At 35.3% G+C, this 24,194-nt stretch overlaps 1 protein-coding gene and 1 long non-coding RNA gene across 5 annotated transcripts in view; one reads left to right on the top strand and one right to left on the bottom strand.

The window, feature by feature from the left end:
• The window catches only part of efna3a (ephrin-A3a), a 195,964-nt gene that overhangs the window by 24,871 nt on the left and 146,899 nt on the right, over positions 1 to 24,194 (bottom strand). The window lies entirely within an intron of this gene.
• Positions 3,618 to 7,286, top strand: LOC137488471 (uncharacterized). Of its 2 annotated transcripts, XR_012394891.1 has the most exons (7): positions 3,618 to 3,714; positions 4,022 to 4,077; positions 4,632 to 4,691; positions 4,798 to 4,863; positions 5,491 to 5,605; positions 5,868 to 5,979; positions 7,050 to 7,286. It is a non-coding gene; the product is annotated as an uncharacterized lncRNA (long non-coding RNA). The 2 variants fall into 2 exon arrangements; XR_011007511.2 differs by lacking the exon at positions 4,798 to 4,863.

Raw genomic sequence — 24,194 nt, 5'->3', positions numbered from 1 at the left:
CGATCGGTACACGACTATCTGGCTGATCTCATAAACCGATTGCAGGTGTTTGTTTACGGCTTTACAGGCACAGGAAGATGTGTTCTATGTTTTTGACAATATTGCAAGTTGACTAAAACCTGGCTGAAAATTTTTAAGTGAAATTACTTTAACCCCTTAAGGCCCTAGATGCTTTTTTACATGCATTTTTTTTATTTTATTTCTCTTTTCTATTTGAGCTTATTGGAACCTAATTAGAATAAAAAATCTCATCTCAAGTATCTCAAGAATCACCTTTTGATATGATGTACTTATAGAGAAAAATGATGTCCATATATGTGGACTTGTGGTCTGAATTCACAAAAAACACTTTTTTCCTGACAGGCACATAAATAAACTGTTTTTGACTGTTTTTAATGCACATAAATATATATATATATATATATATATATATATATATATATATATATATATATATATATATATATATATATATATATATATATATATATATATATATATTGACCTTCAGAGAGTAAAACCAACAATTTTGCCCATTTTGACAACTAAAACTAGTGTTTGGGACATTCTCTAAACAGTTGCAGGATGACACATTGTCTGCAACAAAATCTAAAACATTCAAAGTATTTAAAAAGCCACTTTATAGCTAAAATGTGCTGTCCATGTATGTGGCCGCTAAGCCCTAGGACAGGGGTAGGGAACCTATGGCTCGGGATCCACAAGTGGCTCTTTGACCAAAAATATGTGGCTCTACAGCTGTCTCCCTTCAATAAAAAATTTAAACTGTCACTAAAAATAAGTTTCCTGTTGAAAATAAAATTAAAATGACCTTTTTATTGTATATTTTTACAGCAATGAATAAGTGTGCAGCGCTGTGGATTAACTTGAATTGGACACCAATAAAGATTATGCAACTTACATTTCTACAGTAACCTTGCACACGTAAATTCAAACAACATTCATGAGTGCTGATGGTGAAAAGAAAAAAATTATATATATTTTATCCTTTCTTAATACATGGACTTGGTCGACATGTGATGCTTATATATCCACAATAGCTCTTTTAAAAAATGCATTTGCCAAAAAAATCAGGAATGGCTCTTCTTGACCCCTGCCCTAGGAGGTAGCTGTTCTACTTTTATTTAGTCCCTAATATTGATAGACCACACTTATGAGTTAGTAACCAAAGCAAAAAAAAAAAAAAAAATAAATAAATAAATAATAATAATAATAATAATAATATATATATATATATATATATATATATATATATATATATATATATATATATATATATATATCTGTCTAAATCATTATCTTTTAAGATTATTTTTTTTAATGAAAAATGGTACTTTCTTCCCCGCTCTCCCCTACAAAGTATAATAATCTAAAAGATCTATCTGTACAAACTGAAACGGTGGTGAAAGGAAAGTGTAACGATTAATCTCATTAACCTTTCCGAAATATATAAGTCTTGCTTGAACGGAAAAGCAGTTATGTTTCAATTCTTTGCCACAGCACATTAATCCGGATCATTTTTCATGCTCAATGTGAGTGAAACCCCGATCAAACGACAGGGGGCAGTGTTTCATTTCACGTCAGCCCTTTTCATTTGACTCTTTGTCTCGCACTGAAAAAAAACGAAAAAAAAAAACGTGCTAATACACACACTTGCGCGCTTCTAGGTCAGGTCCCGCAGGAGATTATTATTCAATTACAAAACGAGGATCAGAAATGTCACCCACTCCTCTTCCGCTAACCCCTTTCTCCTCGGTTTCTGTGTCTTTTCTTCAACACTTCTTTTTTACACTCTTTCTGTACTACCACATGCAGTGCTGCCTCTTTTTTAGGCTTTTAAAATGTGCATTATTCACGTGTCCTCTTTATAGCCCTGCTCCTCCTTTTTTACTCACCATATCTGCTGTTCTACTTCTTCCTACATCATTTTGTCTCTCCTCTCTTTTTTTAATCAGTGTCTTTCTTTCCCTTTTATCAATACACAACAGATGGCAATCACATCCTTGATTAGGGCTTTCTCTCTCGCTCTTACACACGCGGGCTGAATGAAAGATTTGTTTTTTGTCATGCAGTGTGTTTTGGGGAGGGATGCTTCAAAGCTGCTATATTTAGGAAGAGGGAGCAGGCAAGGAGAGGAAAAAGAGGGAGATAAAGGGAGAAGATGAAAGAGTGAGAAAAGATGAAATGAGAGTGCAGGAAAACAAAGGATGCGATGCACTGTAAACGATTTCTGTTGTTTTCACGGTATTATACTGCATTTCTCAACAGTTGTTTACTGTATAAGCTGTGCACAGTGTGCTACTGCATATATTGCTGTTTTCACAGCATGATAATGTATTCTCAACATTTCCATACTGTGAACATGATTAACAGTATGCTACTGCAGATTTTACAATGAATTTTGGGAAAAAATCAGTTACTGTGCATCTAAATACAGTACTGCAAATGACCATGAAAAACTCTACACACACTTTATATTATTATTATTATGTTTATTTTATTTTTTGACAAAGTATTTTGTGAAGAAAAATAAAATAACCAGTTTCTTCAGACTGTTCAGTGCATAAAACTGTCCCCTGGTTTTCCATATTTGGGTGTACTGCACCTTAATTTTATAAGGTTAACATGAAAATATTAAATCATTTTTAATCAACATAACTTTGTGCTTAACCAAAACGTAAACTGGAACAAAAGTAATTGATTCATCATGAAACCAAAGTCAGCTTAAATGTCAAAATGACCAGCCTGCTTTAGACGGATTCATGAGGTTAGGGAACCCGTCATCACCATGGAGGTCACATATCTCCGCATTTTCAAAACAATATTTTAAAATACCCACCATCTCTATAAATAAACCACAGACTTGAGTTTAAAACAATTACATTCCCGCATGAAAAACGGTTAAAACTAAATTTTATAACACATTCATTATAGAGCCATCTAAGACCGGGGTCTCACATGTCTAGCCGATTATAACCTCGTTTCGCCGGATACATGAGTGATGATGGACACCCTGGAGGTCAGAATCTCCGCTATCGGCAAAGCACGCTTAAAATTTACGCATTATATCTATAAATAAACCACAGATTTGAGTTTGTAAGAACTACATTCTCGCATGAAACACTGTTAAAATTTCATTTCGTGACATATTAAACGCAATATTTATAATATTAGCTAGGCTTTCTCATCCGCCATTACCATTTGCTTGTTGATGTGAAATGAATTCTGGGAGAAAAAAAAAATATATATATTTATATATAATTCTCAAAACACTTCAAACGAACTTTATTCTTATTGTCAAGGTCAGATATATGTAATAATTTCGCTGGTAAAGTGAATAAAAAACAATGTTACTATATTGTAATAAATATCACGTTTGCACTGGTTCGGTTCAGCACTCGAGCAACTCTGAATCGTATTGAACCGTTTGCTCGGGAATTATTTGATCACACGTGTTCACAAGCACATTCAGCAATATGCAATTAGTGTACAATTAGTGTATAAATGCGTGTGGCCAAGCAGTATAACGAAATAGTAAAGAATCATATACAAAAAGGAATCGGTTTTAGGCGGATTCGATTCTTTACTGTTAAGGAGCCGATTCATAGAACCGAACGGACACGACTCGACATGCAGGCAACGGCTCTCCTAATTTGAAATTCACCTGTCGTCTTTCATCCAGCGAATTCATCCTCGGTAAGTGTTTTAAAGTCAAATTCTGTCCGTTAAAGGATTGTTTTATAAGTATTTCTGTGTATTGTGTGTGTAATTTAAACAAATAACCAAGTGACATTAGTTGTAGGTTCTTATGTTATGTCACGCTATCCGTTAACAAACGGTATTTTAAACAAGAAATAACAGACGCCAGGCGGTCATTGTAGTGTTTGCGAGGTATTAGATACAGTGAGTTTATCTTGAGTGAGTTTTTGACCATACGTTAAGTTACCTGAAAAAAACATAACTTTAACTTATTGTAACTGCATTAATGCATTCTCTATTTCAGCACAACACTGAGATGAAGGCGAAGTCACCATGAAAAGTTAAACGTTTACCGTTAAGGTAAGCTCTGGTCTTCACATAGTCATTATAACTAAGCTATCATTATGGTAAAATTTTTCAACTGTAAGTTAGTTATTTAAACTAAACTCATAATGACATGAGTCTTAACTGTTTTATTAAATGGAGCTGAAAATTAAATGCAGTTGAATTATTTTAAGCTAACGTTAATATTAACAAAATACATATTAATTGTCTATTTCTCAATAATGTTAATGAGCTTGATGTATAGTGTGTCATTAATTGTACATTTAATTTTTGGTGTTCAGGTGTACCTGAAGTGAGTGTACGTTCTGAGTACACAGATATAAGCCAAAGTCATTATCACTATATATATATATATATATATATATATATATATATATATATATATATATATATATATATATATATATATATATATATCCATCCTATTCTAAGAGAAATTGATGGGGTCAGGGAATGATTTGTGTACAAATGTATTTTAACCCCTTACATATTGGTATGGTTGTACCATAGATTTAGATTAATTAATGTTAAGTCTTATTTTACTCTTATTATATTTATCTGTTTTTCAGCTACAGTAATTGATGTTGAAAAACTGATGCTACCAATCTCTCCTCACTTGATTATTCAAGGTAATGTTGATGTCTTCCTCATTTTGATTAGATTTTTAAATGTCAAGTTGTTCACAGATTTGTTGTGAGGAGTTTCATGTACAACCTCTTTTTCTTCTTCCAGCAGTTCCTAAGATAAAAAAATCTGGTGTTAAAACAGCCACGCCTATGCTATCTGCCTACCAAGTGCTGAGTAAATATTAGACAAACATTTTTTTCTATAACTGTTGTCTTTGTGTTTATTAGCAATTTTACTGGGCGTATGTGTTTGTTTGTTTTTTCAAACAGCCTGGAAACTGTAAGATTAGTTCAATATGTTATTTTATGCTATTCATTTTTGTGTTAACATGGATTGCATGTTGAAGCTATCGTTTTATAGTGGGAAAATGTAAAAGAGAATCACTGAATACAATGGCATAATAATTCTGCTTGTTCAAAGAAAGTACTTGATTTAGTTTTCCTCAAGCGACACATCAGTTTTTATGACTATTGCTTGACACTTGAATTGAAGGGACAGTTCACCCCAAAATGAAAATAATAGCATCTTTGGCATCCTCCACTTGTTTCAAAATAGTTATACATTTAATTTGTTCCGTTGAACACAAACTCGTATTTTTTAAAGAAATTTGGTTCAAATATGGATGTCAATAGTTACTGGTTACTAACATTCTTCAAAATATCTGCTTTAGTGTTTAACAGAAATTTAAATGGATTTAAAACACATGGAGTAATGGTGGCAGAAAAGTAAACTATCCTTTTAAATATTTTATTCTGAGACTTATTTATATATGTCTTGTCTTTTGCCATTTTGTCTTTCTAGCTCAGATTGTGATGAACCTGGAATGTGACACCAGTTACTCTTAAGACAAGAACCGAATAAAGCACAGATGTGGAGGGATTTGCAGCCAAACTAACTGGAGGGAAGGAACCTTTAGGTAAAAGCACCTGCTTTATTTAGATCTGAAGTATTTTATTTGACAGAGATTTATTGTTTTAATTCTAATTTAAAGCAAACAAGGTTGAGCACCCCTGGTCTAAAAGCTCAAAAATGCTGTTTCCGTGATAAGGTTAAATGTAGTTCAGAAATAGATTCATTAGGATCAATGCTTAAAGTAAACATTTTCTTCTCTCTGTAGACCAAACATGTTTACTATCCCTCACATTTTAATAAATTGTTTCTGTTTTTGTTTCTTACAGTGTGGGTGAACATACTACCTGGATGTCCAACAAAGGCTGCACAAGAGCTCATTTGATAGCACATATTCTGTCCTGTCTACATCTCTGATGACCTGGAAGTGCTTCGACATCAGTGAGTAATACATCTTTATATTGTCATGCATACAGGATTTCTGTAAGCTTAGCTTTAATGTTAGTTTCTAATCAGCAGTGACTGTTTTAAAAAATTAAGTATTTAAATTATTCTCAACGTTTTACTGATGCTGTGCACAGTAACGTTATGATGATTTAGTTTGAGGAAATGTCACTAGAGGGTTTGTATAAAAAATAAATAAATAAATAAATTGTATGAAATGACTCGATAAAATGCTTATTTGTCTCGCTGACATGCCATCACTGCTACATATTAAAATACAGTAATACGAATTGACAGCAGAATATTACCACAAACATTTCATGAAGTAGGTTAGACTGCTCTTTAGTTCTCTACTCAACTTTAACACATTTCCTCGTGTCGCTGAGCCTCTCTGCAGATTTTGCCAAAAATGAATGCTTAGTGATTACTTTGTTTTATGCAAATCAAATATCAGTAACTCATCATTAGCATTATTTTAAAAAATCACCCACGGCTTTCATGTTCTCTAACGCAATCTTATCTGTAAGTTAGAAGTGGATTTATACGTGTTAAAAGCCTAAAAGTATTTAATTAACATTAGTCACGTTAAATTAGATTATTTTTATTTATTTAATTTTAAATGTGTAGCCTCTTAAAGTGAGAATGAACTGTGTTTACCCCTCTTAAATCCGTGGAAGCACTAGTAGTGTGATCATGGAATCAGATATTCGAGCTATACAGAGTCGGACATTAAGTTAAGATGAGACTTTTTACACACCTGTGTGGACACCTGACTAGCGATCTTCAAGAACAATGCCCGCTGATCTTTTCCCCATTAACGTTAGTGTAATTTCGAATTGACAACAAACTGTATTTCACCAACAAAAACAATTAAAAAAAACTGTTATATATAACTGTTATATATATTTATATATATATATATATATATATATATATATATATATATATATATATATATATATATATATTTAAACAGCAGTGCAGTGTTTCGTTTCTGAATGAATTAAATGGTTTGAGGGATGATTAGTTTTTACTTCAGTGATTGATTTTGCTTGTCATTTTTGCAGGATCATCATCATGTTGCTGCCCTTTTTCACTCTCCCTTTCCACATCATTTGGCCTTCATCATTTCCTGTCTTGTAGCAGTATTTTCACCTGTTTTTAAAATTGTAATAATTTTTGATGCATTAATTGTTGACTGGTTTTAATGATCAATTGTTCATTATTGTTCTGTTGCTTTGTTATATTGAATAATTGCTACTGTTTTAGCATGGTTTACACAATAAACCTTTATTGTGAAGTTAAAGTTTCAGTTTCTTTATTTTTCTTGTATTTCTTGAACAGTTAAAATAACACTTGTGCAATTTTTGAACATTTTTACCTTTTATAAAGTAGCACTATTAAATAAAATAAAATAACATTTAATAACTGTAAAATACTATACAGTAATAATGAAAGTAACGTTAAAATACCGTAGTTCTTCATGGTAAAAATGTACAATAAAATACTGTTTTCAGTTTTGCAGTATGTGTATCACTACTGTAATTGGTGTTACAGTAAAAATCAACAACAGTAAAATGATGTATTACATTTTACAGTAAATGTAATACTAATGTAATTAGTATTACAGTAATGTTACTGTTTTATGAAATACAGCAGCTACTGGATAATTGTTGCCAGTAACTTACTGTTAATTTAACAAGAAATCGTTTACAGTGTGGGTATACGGAGAGGCGCAGAATTGGGACGCCAGCGTGCTTGACACTCCTGAAGATGATGATGTTGAGGAGTGTGTGTGTGTAGTAGTAATGTTCGAGCCACACTGGAGGGAGCAAATGTCCCCAAAAGGAGAGTAAAAACTAAAATGTCACATTTTGACACCAGCCAAAAGCTCCCAAGAGGGAGATTGTGAACTAAATATACTAAAATAATGTTCTCATGAAAATCCCAGAATGCATCACATAAAGTCGGCTGAGTCAATGTCTAAAGAGCTCCAATTCTTTAGCTTAATTTATCTTGTTTTCTTGTTTTGGTGGCTTTGTTTTCATTCTAAAACTTTAGGGAAAGGTCATAATAATAAAAAAAATTAGTTTGTTTACACATTTGACTGGTAAAACATGAAGAAGAAGATGAATCTGACTTAGAAGTGTGATTTTGTGTGACTTGAACTCACTGCATTAAGGTCTGTACACACTGAAGAGTATACTTAAATAGTTAATTTAGTTCTAAAAATATTTCAAAATAAAAATATATACAATAAGTATTGAACACATCGACATTTTTCTAAGAAAACATATTTCTGAAGGTGCTGTTGACCTGAAATGTAACAAAGAAATCTATAAATGCAAAACATTTATAATAATATAATAATTAGTTTACAAATGAAGTTGTAATAAAATGAAACGAGGCAGGGAAAAAGTATCAAAACACACGAAGAAAGGGAGGTGTAGAAAGGCAGTGAAAGCCCAGACAGCAGCTAAAATCTCTCAGTAGTTTTTCAGCAACCCTCTGCCATTTGTCATTGTAAATAAATATTAGCTGCTTCAGTCCAACATCTATTACCAGGATGATGAAGATGAAGAGTGGACATTTCAACAAGACAATGTGCCAAAACACAGCTAAGGACACTCTTAAATGCTTTCAGAGAAAGAAAATCAAGCTGTGGAATGGCCATGCCAATCTCCTGACTTGAATCCAATAGAGAATCTAAATAAAGATAAGATTTAATAGACGAGACCCACAAAACCATCAAGAAGTCTGTAAAAAAGTCTGTAAAAAAACTCACACTGAGCTATTCATGTGGTGTCCTATAAGGTTGAAAACTCCTGCTTTAGACCTTCTTCTAAGTTCCACCTTTGGAAGCCTCTGAACTCAGTGTGCTTCTGATTGGCTAAAAATGTGTCGTTTTAAGTGTCCCACTTGGGCTAAATTAAACAATGTGCTATTTGCATAGCTAGTGTTTTTCAGCCAACGGTAATCTTCCGGTGAAAGGTTTTTGTGACTATTTCAAATTTTATAAGGTTCTTTTTACAGCATCGACATCGTAATGTAATGAAAATACAATCAGTTAAATGAACTGAGGTATTCATTTAGGTGTACAAGCATAAAACGAGATGATAGACCGTGTAAACTCTAGCATCGTCAGTGGCAGCAGGCTACCATGGAGAAACTCCTGGGGGTAAAATACTGGGGTAAAATAAATTTGCATATATTAAAGTCATGGCAAAGAAAAACAGAATTTAATGCTTGCCCGGTTTGAAACCCACTTTATATTGTATATCTATCAGGCAATGAAGACCACATATTTTGTAAGAACAGATCTTAAACATGGCGATTTTGTAATGGAAAGATCATTGGAAGCCGTTAGGCTGACTGATTAAAAATTAAAAGTCCATATGCATATATCGCATAGTGATTCTTCAAACACCTGGATATCAGTGATTTCTGTCAGATAAAGACATTCATGTATGACACTTTTCAACAATATAGATAGATAGATAGATAGATAGATAGATAGATAGATAGATAGATAGATAGATAGATAGATAGATAGATAGATAGATAGATAGATAGATAGATAGATAGATTGATTCATAAAGTTTAAAAAATGCTTAAATTAAGTTTTTTAATAACTGGTTTATGGGTATGTCTAGGGTTTGTTTGTAGTCTAGTCTAGCAATTATAACTTACTTTTTATAAAACCAGTAAAGCTCAAGTGAATTCTTCAACCAACAACATTGTTTTTTGAGGATTCGAAAAATGTTCTGTCCATACAGATATATTTTCAAGAAATATCTGCGTCCACATGGAAATGAGAAAACTGGGTTAAAACTGTTTATTACGTATGCCATACTTGTATGTGGCGCAGTAAACAAACACAGACAGAGCCGCAGGATACACTAACAGAAGAATGCAGTGAGCATACACATGAAGTCCTTCCTCAGAGCCTTGAGAACAGACTTAAACACAATATATCTGACACATTTAACTGCTAATGCATCACCACATGTTACACTATGTAGCATTTTTGACATTTTCCAAGTCGTAAATATTAATTATCCAAAAATTAGTTTCAGGGCACAGGCAATGCCAGTGACGTGGCTAAAAGGCCAAAATCATATTAAACTTTTGAAGATTGGTTTACACTTTATTTTGCGGCTGGAAGGTCATCCGCTGCGTAAAAACACGCTGGATAAGTTGGGGGTTCATACCGCTGTAGCGACCCCGGATTAATAAAAGGACTTCTCCGTCAACAGACATTTAACTGACTATAAGAAACTTTGCAAGTACATGTCAACTTATACTAACCCTAACTCCAAACTAAGTGTCAACTTATATAATGAGAATTAGTTGGCATGTAGATGCAATGTAATTTAAATTCAATATAAAGAGTTAAAGAAACCATCAAAATAAAGTGATACGAAGGATAATCTAAATGTGTAGCCATGTGGACAAGGTCTAAAGTTTTAATTTGTACTGACATGAGGTATACATAAATTGGATAAACATAAAAATGCAAACTAAAATAGCCACATAAAATCATTGAGTGAAGAGTGAAAACGTTCAAACTCATTGAAAAATAATTAATAAGGTCTATTTACTCTCGTACAGAAAAATAAAAATAAAATAAAAATTTGTTTACTTTTGACACATGTAAAAAAAACAAACAAAAAAAAAAACAGAAGGGTTCATTATGTGCGTGTACATGGTGTTTTTATCTATTTGAGAACTAGCAAAGGTTGTAAAATCCATCCAATTACAGTAGTGCCAGAACATCATCAGACTCACAAATCAAGATCTGCTGCTGAGATGCGTTTCAGATGCCTGTATTGAACTGTAATGGGCAAACCGCAATCTTGACTATGAAAAAAATAAAACAAAAAACAGCATTCTGTCATTTTTATGGTTGTATATTTTGACGTCTTGTTCTCTTTTGGGTTTGTTTAGATTTTTTGTTTCATGTTGCATTCTTATTTCAGTCAAGTTCATTCTGAGGTGGACTGAAACCTATCTACATACAGTGGTCTCGTTCTGCTAGTTTTAATGGCAGGATTCACACTTTTTCAAATCATACTAGAGATCATTTTAATTGAACATGCAAAGTGTAAACACACTTTTACGCTCTCAGAAATAAAGATACAAAACATGTCTCTAGGACAGTACCTTTTCAAAAGGTAAATTTTGTATTTATCATGCCTACTTTTGTACCTTTAGGCTACAATGAGGTACACATTTGTATTTTAGGCACTAATTTATACCTTTAGGGTCAAATTGTGGACCTGGTTGGTACAAAAGTTTACCTTTTGAAAAGGTAATGACTCAGTGACATGTTTTGTACCTTTAAATCTGAGAGTGCAACACATGAAATGTGTTTTTCCTTTCCAATGCACTACTTATCTATCGTTAACCTGATTTCACCAAGTAGGACATGTTCCTGGATTAACATTCATGTTGACCCTGGAACAACATTCTAATCAGCCAATCAGAATTAAGGGATATGTTTACGTTTAGGCTTATGGTTAGGTTTATGCACTTCTACATGATTGTTATCTATTACTCTCCTCTGATTTTGGGAATACTTTACAGTCATGGTTGGGTTCAGTGGTAGAGAATTGGTATGGATAACATTTTCGAACTAAAATGATGTTCCAGGATCAACATAGATGTTAATCCAGGATCGCATACTTGGCAAAATCATAACATGCACTAATCTATTGTTTTTCAATGTAAACACGTGCTTGTCAAACATATCTGAATAGTACACTTGCATCTTTTAAAGCACTTTGCATGTGAGCACCATGTTTTTTTTACATGCAATGTGAAGCTAAAAGAACTTTCACAAGCAGTGCTGCTCATTACTGTAAGTTCCACAGCAGTGGACCAATCAGAAGAACTCGGAGGTGGGGGGTTGTTCCAAGTTTCTGCTTACAGACACTCTATGGGCCCTATCATACACCTGGCGCAGTGTGGCGCAAGACGCGGCGCAATAGTCTTTTGGTAGTTTCAGCTTGGCGCAAGAGTCGTTTTGAGGCATTGCGCTACGCTGTTTAAATAGCAAATGCATTAGCGCTGATTTGTGTGCCCATAGGCGTTCTGGCCTAAAAAGGGAGGCGGTCTGAGGCGGACCGCTGGCACGTTGGTATTTTGAGAAACTATAATAAATTTTTCAATAGACCAAAACTAACCGGTCTAAACTTCGGCGCAGAGTTGCACCTTGCTTACGCACTGCTTAATACGCACAAGAGAGCAATAGGCAAATATCTTTACATATGAAAAAATTTTAATATTAAGGATATATATAGGATATAACAAGAATAGATATAGGATATAAATATAAAGGATTAAAGTATTACAAAACATATTATTTTCTAGCCTACATAAATATGAAAAATCACTGCTTTTATGTCTTCTTCATCTCGGGAGGCTTTTTCAGTTCATTCATAACAATTTGCTTTTGTATAATGTTATTATTATTATTAGCAGTATTATTTATTATATCCATATTTATATTTGTTTTATTAAAAACAAGCTTAGATTTGCCCACCTGTCAGGTTTTAGACTATATTGGGCACAGCATGTGTTTTAGGATATAACTCAGGTTTTTGAGCACATTTTGGTATTATTATTCATTTATTCGTTTGCTGGAAATTAGAACTGAATTTAGAAATAGTTTTGAAACGAATATTTGCGCTTAACAAACAAAATTAATTATTTACTAATTGATGTCTGTGCGTAAAGGTTTCCCTATCCAAGAGCGAATGTGAAAGTAGTTCCATTATCTCTCATTCTCACGCAGTAGATGCTCTGTTTAACAGTTTTCTGTTAAAAACTGTTAACTGTTTGCTAGTGAAATGCTCATTTTTTCCACTAAGACTTACTTTGCGTCCTGTAAATAGCGAATGCGCTCTTGGCGCGACGCAGCTGGCTTTTAAAGGGAATGGGAGATGAGACTCTAATTGGTTTATTCTCAAAACACACCTCTAACTCATTAAGAAAATAAACTCAACCCTTTTAGACCATGCACCATGGCGCAAAGCAGGTTTTCCCATCCTTAAATTAGCAAAAATGCGTTCTGACATGCCCTGAAAGCGTTTGCGCTCTGCGCATGGACCATCAAAATAGAGCCCTATGAGTGCGTCCGCACACTCTTGTGCTTTATTGAAAACATTGTGTCTTGCATTTTTTTAAAAAGACACGTTTGGTGTGAATGAGCTCTTAGATTCACAACGTCTCTCAAAAACTCAGCAGAGCTACAACGATATCAGAATTGCAAGAACATAATACATTTCAGATTCATCCTCGCACAAAGCTATTGTACACCCTAAGAAGACGGTGCACAAGTCCACTTTTATGTTACTTTTGCTTCCATTTTGAAGCTTGAAAGCCTCAGTTCCCCCGTAATTACATGCAAAAGATGCGACCAGCTCAATTCAGAAACTCTTTTGTTGCATAGAAGAAAAAGAAGTCTACCAAACAGGTTTGGAAAGACATGACGGTGAGTCAGTGACAAAGTGCTCATTTCGGGATGAACTATCCTTTGAGATGTGTTTGAGATTGGGCAGCTTTCCCAAACAAAAACAGTCTAATGCACATGTGGGTTTATAATGTTGTATCGTTGTGTGTGCTCCTCAGTGTTCATAATGTATAGGTGAAGGGTTATGCAACTATATGTCTGCCCCGTGACACCCACAGACGAGAGAAAGAAAGAGCGAGGGAGCGATGAAGCTTTCCCCCGGGGATGTGCACATGTATTGAAGTGTGAAAACGGAGTAATGGTTTTCCCTCTTCCTCTCTTTTCTCACTTTCCCATTCTGCTGTCTCATCATCATTCTCTTTTCAGTGGGAAGGAAAACCTTGTTAGTTAGAAGGCAAAGCGGGGAGGGGGAGACCGAGAGAGAGAAAGAGAGAGAGAGCCAGAAGATGAGGAATAAAAGTGATAGATAGAAGCAAGATATCCAGCTTATAATCATCTGAGGATACAATAAACAGCCGTCAGCATAAAATGCCCCCGGGCCAAAATCTCCAAACAAATGCTAAAGAAAACCGCAAAATTATGCACTTTATCCATCCATACGTGTTATGGATCAATTCCCTTGGTGTGACTTTCTATATTTATTTTATTTTTAAAAAATAATTGTTACAGAAGATTTATTTCATTTGCCTTTCGGGTTTTACTTTTCATCCCTTGTAATTTGTATTTATTTGTTTATTTGTGTATTTTAATCTTATTATATTGTTTTGAGTTATTCTTTCAATATCTGGGTTGCCATGTTTCTCTTACGTATATTAATTTTCATAATTCAATACAATACAATGTATTTTGATTTGTTTTGCCTTTTTTAATAGATATAATGTAATATAATGCACACTGCAAGAAACTGTTTTTTTTTTTTCTTGTCTTGTCTGTAGTCCAAATATCTAAAAATTCTTAAATGAAGAAACTTTTTTTAGGCATGCAAAACATGTTGTCTTGGTTAAAGAAAAATAAATCAAAATTAAGTGAGTTTTTCCTTAACACAAGCCAATAATCTGACAATTAGGTTAGCAAAATAGTCTTGTTTTCACTTTCGAATCAATTTATTTTGCTTACCGCATTGATTATTTAGCTTGTTTTGAGCAAAAACACACTTATTTTTAAATTAAATTGTCTTGTTTTTAGAAATAATAAGTCAAAATTATAATATAATATAATATAATATAATATAATATAATATAATATAATATAATATAATATAATATAATATAATATAATATAATATAATATAATATAATATAATATAATATATAAGCAAATGCGTATCTCTTTTTACATTTACATTTAACATGTAATGTATTGTTATGTGTATTTATATAGCGAATTTATTGTGTTTTGGGGCCATACACCCCAAAAAGCTTCACAATCATGGGGGAGGGTCTCTTCACACCACCAACCAGTGTGCAGCATGCACTTAAGCCTCCTTTCCACTGCACACAACAGACGACAACCGACAGAACAGAAGTTATTCATTTCCAATGAAGAGTAATCCGGGAGTTGCGTGGAGTTGTGATCATCTCCGTATGCGAAAAATTCAGATACGAATTGAGCTGCGGATCCGTTGAAATATTTTAACTCCTGCGACTAGACCGTATGTGACCGGCCGACCGGATGTGATGTATTCCAGTGATGAATCAGAAAAAGTCTATATTAAAAAAAATAAATAAAAAAAACATTTCTATTCATAAATGTAAGTAATAAAGTAATAAAATACTATTTTTATGTTATCTCCACATGCCCTCTAATATCTATTAGCGCCCTATGAGTTTCTAGTATTTATTCATTTAACCATGGTGAACGCACAGAGAATAATGGCTCTTGCACTTCTTTATTTCGGACACTGCGAGAACAGCTTCTCCCCCCATGGTGCACGTCAGAACTGAAAATTCTGTGCGACTGCCACAAGGGGGCGTATTTCGGCAGTCGTGTCAAAATGTCGTGTGCAGTCGAAAGGCGGCTTTAGATGATGTGACGGCAGCCACAGGACAACAGTGCCAGAGCGCTCACCACACACTAGCTCTTGGTATAGTGGAGATGAGGTGATCAGATGTGGTTACACCTCTACTCTTTTATGAGAATTGCCATAAGATTTTTAATGACCACAGAGAGCCGGGACCTCGGTTTTATGTATAGTGTCCCCTTCACTATACTGGGGCATTAGGACTTTGCAGGTAATGTCCGCAGGTTGAGCACCCCCTGCTGGCCTCATTAACACCAATTCCAAGAGCAAACTAGTTTTTCCCATGTGGTCTCCCATCTAGTTACCGACAAGGCTCAGCCTGCTTAACTTCAGTGAGTAAACGGTCTCGGGCTGCAGGGTGATATAGCTGTGGCTTATCCCAGAAGGCACACAAGTCATAAGACATTAATATTAAGTTAGATTCAGGTTGTGATAGGTATCTAAGAACAACTTTATTTTGTTGTCCAATGACAACGTCAAATGACATTGATAATGGGTTGATTTTAGGTTGGATTTGTGTTGGAAATTGACCAACGTTGAGTCAACATCTTGAACCAATGTTGTATTGACGTCAAATACTGACATTTTTTGTTGAATTTGGCAACTAAAATCCAATGTCTGATAGATTTCACAGTGGTAACGTCCACACAACGTCAATCTGCATTAGAAGTTAATATTTGGTTGCTTTTAAGTTAAATTAAAAGTGACCAAAATCCAACGTTGGACACTGATGTCGCTCTGTTGTTGGGTTCTGACATCAACCTGATTTTCATCTCCACCCAAAATGCCACTACGTAAAATTGACGTCCTGTGCCTGCAAGGACAGCACATGTACCTTTGTACTAGCAGCTGCAGTGTGGTTTGTTTATGTTGATATTTATAATTCAGCTGTCTTTGTCAGCTAAATTACACCGCAGTACACTTGCCTGTCAAACAAGCAACACATACTATTATACGCTTTCCAACTACCAATTACACTACATACATCCTTCACACAGATGAACGATTAGCATCTCGCCATACTTTAAAAATGTCTTCGCTATACCCATACAGTTGTATAAAAGTTGCTAATGCTCCCATATCTATGCCAAACTATTTGGTTTCCTCCCCGGCAGGCTCCTCGCATCATTATATGTTTTTATCACACAACTGCAGCTCTGTGCACAGTTTGCTTTCTGAGCTTTAAACATTGCAAAAACGGTATCTGACGCAGTCTTGGCTGGCTATTACTGTGATGGATTCCCTGTAAAAGGTTAAAGCTATAACACAGAAAATTCACTCCCGGGGGCAATGCGCGAATGATTCACATGGGTGGATAGAGAGAGAGAGAGAGAGACAGCCTGAGATACAGAGACAGGAAGATTCTCGAGTGTCTGCCGTACATAATCTAGAGAATCTAAAAAAAAGACTCTTGCATCTTTAGTGGTAATGGCTGAAACTTGAGAAGCATGGTTTTTTTTCTGATAAAACACTTAGGGTATAAAGCCAAACACAGTGTTTTGCTTCTAACTGCACCTTAATGTGTTTCTAAGTATCAGTGTTCAGCGATTTGCAGCAACAAAGTGGCCATAAGTCATTCATTTTCAATGAGGGCTTTGAGAGATAGCCGCTGTTGGCAATTCCGTGCGGTTGAGCAGAGTGTAACAGTGTTTAACTATATGCAAATAAGCAGTGATGCATTGCAATGAGACCGCAGAGGTGCTCAAGCGATCGTCTTTTGTCTGGTACAGTAGTCAAGCGTAGACTAAAGCTGAGAAATTATTAGTCATTGAGAAAATGTACTAAATGTACTAAAGACTGAGTGCACTGTTACACAGTGATTAGTTTTTACTTAAAATAACTGAGTAAACCTGTTGTTGCTTTTAGAGATCTACTTGACTTTGCTTAAAGGATTTAGTATATATATATAAATATATATATATATATATATATATATATATATATATATATATATATATATATATATATATGTGTGTGTGTGTGTGTGTGTGTGTGTGTGTGTGTGTGTGTGTGTGTGTGTGTGTGTGTGTGTGTGTGTGTATGTGTAAAATAACTATATAATTAAGTCAGCTTAACAACTTCCAAGTTACAATGGGTTTACTTACTTGTATATACACCATATACTTATACAATTAGGTCCACAAATATTTGGACATTGACAGAACTGTAATATTTTTGGCTCTATACACCAACACAGTCGATTTAAAAATAAATGAAGTACAAGATGTACTACAAAAACACTATGCACAAAAACACACTATGCTATTTTTTCATGCAGGAATGAAAAACATTCAATTATTTATTTATTAATTTTTTTTGGCTTAGTCCCTTTATTAATCTGGGGTCGCCACAGCGGAATGAACTGCCAACTTATCCAGCATGTTTTTACCCAGCGGATGCCCTTCCAGCCACAACCCATCTCTGGGAAGAATGAAAAACAATTATATCTATCGCAAGTAATAAAAACGATTCAACAGTTGAGTTTTACCATTTTTTAAAATCCATTCAGCTGATTTCTTAGCTTAGCATAGATAACTGAATCGGATTCGACAATTACCATACACATGGTACTATATAAATATGTTCTGCTCTATAGTATTCTAACTATAGCTAAAAAACTGATTAGCTGTCCATATCAATATGACAAATACTGTAGTAAAGTACTGGATTTAATCTGATGAAGTAATTCTATAGTTACTGGGTTAATAGTAACAAATTACTGTAAAAATACTGTATTAAGAGTTGTAAATACTATAACACACGTAGTATAATACACTTCCACTTACAAAAGTAGGGTTCTAAGTACATACACTATAAAACTATAAATATATACTATACTTTACTACAGTATTTTTTTTTTTCATGCGTGGATGAAAAACACTTATTTACTCTTTATTTATTCTTTGGGCATACATGCTGTTTGTGAGGACGACCGACCACATAATAAATGTAATTGGAAAAGTATTCATGTTATCAGAATACTGTCAAGGTAATGAAATAAAGGCATGTTCTTTGGATGCTTCACCTACACTGCATTCACACATTAACCAGAAACAACAAGCCAAAACTGAGGCTCGTGCTAGCACTGATGTTGGCCACTTTAATAATAAGTGAATAAGTGTAGTTTCCGATAACATCGCCCACTCAACAGACTGAACGTTTATGAGAGTGTGTGACCTTTTCATGTTTGTTTGTGTGGACAACAGCTCGGGTTTCCAACCTCAACATGTTTGGCTCCAAAGAGATTTTTCATAGAGCTTTTCATAGAGGCCATGAACATAAAAAAAAATATAAACTCATTCACTCCACTTCTTTTTTCTTAGCGAGACAGCATGCACTAAGATGGCTTTTCAACAGCATGCAATTCACTGTACATCCAGCTGATGTTGTATCTTTTCTTTAGTCTGAAATGAGATGTAAAGCATCTTATGCTAAACGGCAGGGAAAGAACATCTTATTAGCGCAAACACGCAAGAAACAAACCAAACATTTGCAAGCATCTCACGCGGGCGCATGCAAATCAATATAATACCAATTCTTGTAGACTAGAGATGTCATTATGAGAACAATTATATGCTAATCAATTGTATCAAACATTTATAAGTCTGTAAATTATTTATGCTTGAGAGGCGTCTCATCCCCGGCTGAGCTCTTACAGTAGTGCATTCAGACGCGTCGCTCTCCGAGAGCTTTATTTGGCAGACAAATTACAGTAGACCCACTTGTGTCTGTTCAAAGAGCATGGAGTGAGCAGCGTTGTCTTTGAAGTGAACAATGCGATGGGGAGCCGCCACTCTCTTCAGGAAGTCTGACACATGGAGGTGTGAGCTCTCGTTCTCCTCTTTTACAATGAGACGGAGAGAGAGAGAAAGAGAGAGAGACTGCCTGATTCAGATGTGAAACACAAAGCATCATCATTAGAGATGCACCAATCGCACCAATGCAGAAATCGGATTGTCTTTGTGTTGAATGCGAGATTAGCAACTGATTTATTTTGGGTTTTAATTTAGCCCATCTGTTCTGGACAGCACACAAACTGCACTGCGATGATTTTATAGTACAAAGTGTGTAAGCAGAGCATTTACACACAGAGTCAGTGAACAGATGTACTGCTGGACTTTACTGGCAGCTTAGGCACCACACGGGAATGACTGAGCACCCAAGGAAAAACATAAAAATCTATGTCTATTAACCCCCAGGGGTCGAAGACGACGTGTACGCGTTTTGACCAGTCTTTTCCTTATAATGTTGAAATAAACTTCAATTATACTTTCAGTTTTCATCGTACAGATAAGATCAATACATCAATCGAATCTGTTAAGTGTCTAGTTTTTATTGTGTGCACTCACAATGAAAACAAATGTGTGCTTTTGCAAAATAAGGATAATAAACAGTGTAGGCAATCTGTCTTTTCTCTCTCCGTGACATTTTAATCTTATTCATGAACTTGTTTGAAGTACCAAATTAGCCAGAGATCAGTTATCAAGAAGAACAGATCCAGGATCTGCCGAATCATCTTAGATCATTTAAGCGTGGTACGAAGAACGGACCCCTGGTCTATTTACAATACTGTTTTGCGGGCAAAATTATGCAATCAATGTCATTAATTAAAATGCTCAAATTATATTGTAAATAAGTGTTTTGCAATTTGGAAACCATTAAACATGTTATGAAATGGACATCACACACTGAAAAAAATTATTCAAAGATAATTCCTTGGATTTACTAAATTTTTTTGCGTTTAGTGGTTGTAAACAATTTATTTGGGCCGAATTTAAACAAACAAATTAAGTTGAACATTATTAAACTTAATTTGTTTGTTTAAATTCAACATAAATCAATTTTTTGCAACAGTTCTGCATGCAACACTTTTTTCAGTGCAGAAGGCGAGGGAGTGGCGCAGTAGGTAGTGCTGTCGCCTCACTGCAAGAAAGTCGCTGGGTCGCTGGTTTTAACCTCGGCTCAGTTGGCATTTATGTGTGGAGTTTTCATGTTCTCCCTGCCTTCGCGTGGGTTTCCTCTGGGTGCTCCGGTTTCCTTCACAGTCAAGCATTACAGGTGAATTGGCTTGGCTTAATTGTCCGTAGTGTGTGTGTGGATGTTTCCCAGAGATGGGTTGTGGCTGGAAGGGCATCCGCTGCGTAAAAACCAATGACTGTAAAAAATATGGACGACGCGACAGCCCTTTTTCCCATTGAACGCCTTGAGGGCAAAACGCCTGCTTGATGGGCACAAAATGTCGCAAAAGACTGCTGAAATTGGAGCCTTGACATGTCGAGCTTCCAACCAAACGCTTTATGTAAAATCAACCACGCCCCCCGAACTTCTCAGCATGCGTTTGCTGTCATATCAACACAAATGCATGTAATAACGTTAACAAATATGAGGGTTTTATATATTCAATCGCGCCAGCTCCAGGCCGCAGCGCATAACCTACTCGCGGCGTCGCGGGCTGATTCCGGCTTGCATGCGGCAGCGCCGGCTCGCACGGCCGCCGCATCTGGCTCGATTGACTCGGGCTGGAATCGGGTAGTGAGTCCAGGCATCCGGAGTAGGTCCAGCAGAGGTAGTCAGTCTGAGCTCTAAGAGATAAGTCTCCGGCAGGCGAGAATCTAGCCGGAACTGTGTTTTGCTATCTGGGTGGCTAGGCGTGTATCAGCAAACTAATAAAGCCCGAAAAAAGCCCTGAACTTAGCGAATAAACAGTGTTCCACCAGGATCATGTATGTTAGAAACTATAGTTTAATTCTGAACTCATTTTGTCATGGTAAAATAACACAGAAATCAAATAATAACATTTCAGTCCCCTGCCGAAGCTCAGACGCGCTGCTTTGAGAAACTGTCAATCACAGCTGTCAATCACGATGACACGCCCAGCATTAAATTACTGCTAAAAACAAACTGTTTACAAAAATGAAGATCTGCACCTATTTCAGCACAATAACCAGTGCCTTAATCCACCAGAACCATCTTTCGGGACATTTTATTGCAAGTGTAATATTTTTTTTTATTTGGGCTCAAGTCTCCTTCATTAAAACGGAGGAGGCGGGCTTTATGACTTGTACTGCAGCCAGCCCCCAGGGGGCGATCTAACGGCCGAGACCTTCACTCAAACGCAGGCTTGCGGCACACTTGGTAAAAACTTGCTGGATAAGTTGGCGGTTCATTCCGCTGTGGCAACCCCGGATCATCACAGAAATTTCTTGCTGTAACATTAATATAATGTTGGAACATTAGCTTATAGCAAAAAAATCTAAATGTAAAAGCAGCAAAAAATTGGTCAATTAAATATCCAATACTGGCTGACATACTGTATGTCCAGTTTAATGAAATTTCTAATCTTAGACCATAACCCTTTTCATCCCAATATATTATGCATCCCTAACGAGTGCTACATAAGAGCACAGTGTGCTTCAGTATAACCCCCCATGAATAAAACTGAGGCAACTTTAATGATATCTGAAATACATCAATGTTCTTAATTACAATGACATTAAGCAATGTCAGGGGCCAAATCTTGACTGCGGACAAGATGAAGAGTTGGAAAGTAATGAGCTCCTGAGCTGAACAATGAAAAATAGAAAAAGCAAAAAAAAACTTCAAAAAGGCCACTTAAATAGGAATGCTTCAATTATGATTTAAATACAGCTGAAGGAAAATCATAGAAAACAAAAGAGAAACTTAAATTTTAATCAATCAATCAATCAATCAATCAATCAATCGGAAAACCAACACTAAGTAAAAGTCACATTAAACAACATAACAGGCTCTAGACTAACCTAGTTTACTAGAAGAACAAACTGAAAATGTAAGGGTACACAACCTACACCACCACACAATTATTCACAGTTGTTTTACCATTTTAAACGCATTACAAATCCATTATGGCTGACAAATGTTTCAGTAATAAATTGACTTAAATTATAGAAATTAGAGTTCATTTTACAGGTTTTGTCTCAGCTTGAACTGAGCATTGAGGACTTGAGTTTGGATGCAGATGTACGTTTATTTTCATTTACAGTCTCACCTTTTATACATTTGTAGAGGATAACAGCTACAAGTATTACCCCTACAGTAAATAACCCATGAAAAACAGTTCAAATAATATAAAGGGGCAATAACTGACATAATTACAATAATATTGTGAATATATACCACTTTTCCTTACTAAAATATGATAGTATTTTAAAAATTATAATTAATATAATAGAATTCATAAATGTTTTATTCATTTTCTTTTCAGCTTAGTCCCTTTATTAATCTGGGGTCACCACAGTGGAATGAATCGCCAACTATACTAGCATATATTTTATGCCCTCAGCTGCAACCCATCACTGAAAAAAATATAATATAATATAATATAATATAATATAATATAATATAATATAATTTAATATAATATATGATATGATATGATATGATATGATATGATATGATACGATACGATACGATACGATACAATACCTCTGCCTCACAGCAAGAAGGTCACTGGTTCGAGCCTCGGCTGGGTCAGTTGGCATTTCTGTGTGGAGTTTGCATGTTCTCCCTGTGTTTGTGTTCCTCCAGGTGCTCTGGTTTCCCCCACAAGTCCAAAGACGTGGTATAGGTGAATTGGGTGTGCTAAATTTGTTCATAGTGTATGTGTGAATGAGTGTGTATGGATGTTTCCCAGTAATGAGTTGCAACTGGAAGGGCATCCGCTGCTTAAAACATATGCTGAATAAGTTGGCAGTTCATTCCGCTGTGGCGACCCCAGATTAATAAAGAGACTAAGCCGAAAACAAACTGAATGATTGAATAATAAGTGAATTGGATTAACTAAATTGGCTATAGAGCATGAGTGTGTGTGAATGAGTGTGTATGGATGTTTCCCAGTACTGGGTTGTGGCTAGATGGGCATCCACTGAATAAAACATATACTGGATAAGCTGGCAGTTCATTCCGCTGTGGCGAGCCCTGATAAATAAGGGACTAAGCCGAAGGAAAACAAATTGATAATAAAACCACATTTCTACCTCAACACAATAGTATTGTTACTACGGTAAGTCCATGGTGAATGCTGGCAATTTGTGAAATGAAACAATGTTTCTGCTACTCTCTACATCAGTGCTGTAGAGAAAGATTTTGTTTAATAGTTTATATCACTTGTAATGTATGCTGAAACACTCTTGTGCTTTAATTTAAGCACTTCGTGCTGGAATTTTGGGGCTGTATGCTGGTCACTTTAAATTCACTCTGTGCTACCTTTGGAGCCGAGCTGACAAATGGTTTGTGTGGTGCATGGTTCAAATGATTAGCACTATTTTCTGTGCCTTTTGTTTGTAATATTTTACATGCACAGCATGGCAATCAGTGAATATTTTCCCGCATAGACTGCAGTGTGCGGTCATGCATTAACAATGGTATAAAACGTTATAGGGATGGTCAAATGTACAGTTGAAGTCAAAATGATCAGCCCTCTGTAAATTTCTTGTTCAAATATTTCCCAAATTATGTTTTATTTTTACAGTACTTCTGTAGCAATAGGATGTGGGGCAATTTATTAAGAATGATCAGGCAGGCAAAGGTCAAAACAGGGACATACAGTAGCATATAATTTAAAAGTGTGGTCAGAGTACAGGTGAACAATCGGGACAGGCGGCAAAACAACATCAACAGTAAAACAAAGCAAAGGCCAAAACACAACAAGGCAAGGCAAGGCACGACAAGGAAAATGCT

Source organism: Danio rerio, chromosome 19, assembly GCF_049306965.1.
Source record: "Danio rerio strain Tuebingen ecotype United States chromosome 19, GRCz12tu, whole genome shotgun sequence".
Classification (NCBI taxonomy): Eukaryota; Metazoa; Chordata; class Actinopteri; order Cypriniformes; family Danionidae; genus Danio; species Danio rerio.
Note: the sequence above shows the minus strand (reverse complement) of the source record. Positions and strands in the feature narration are given on the sequence as shown.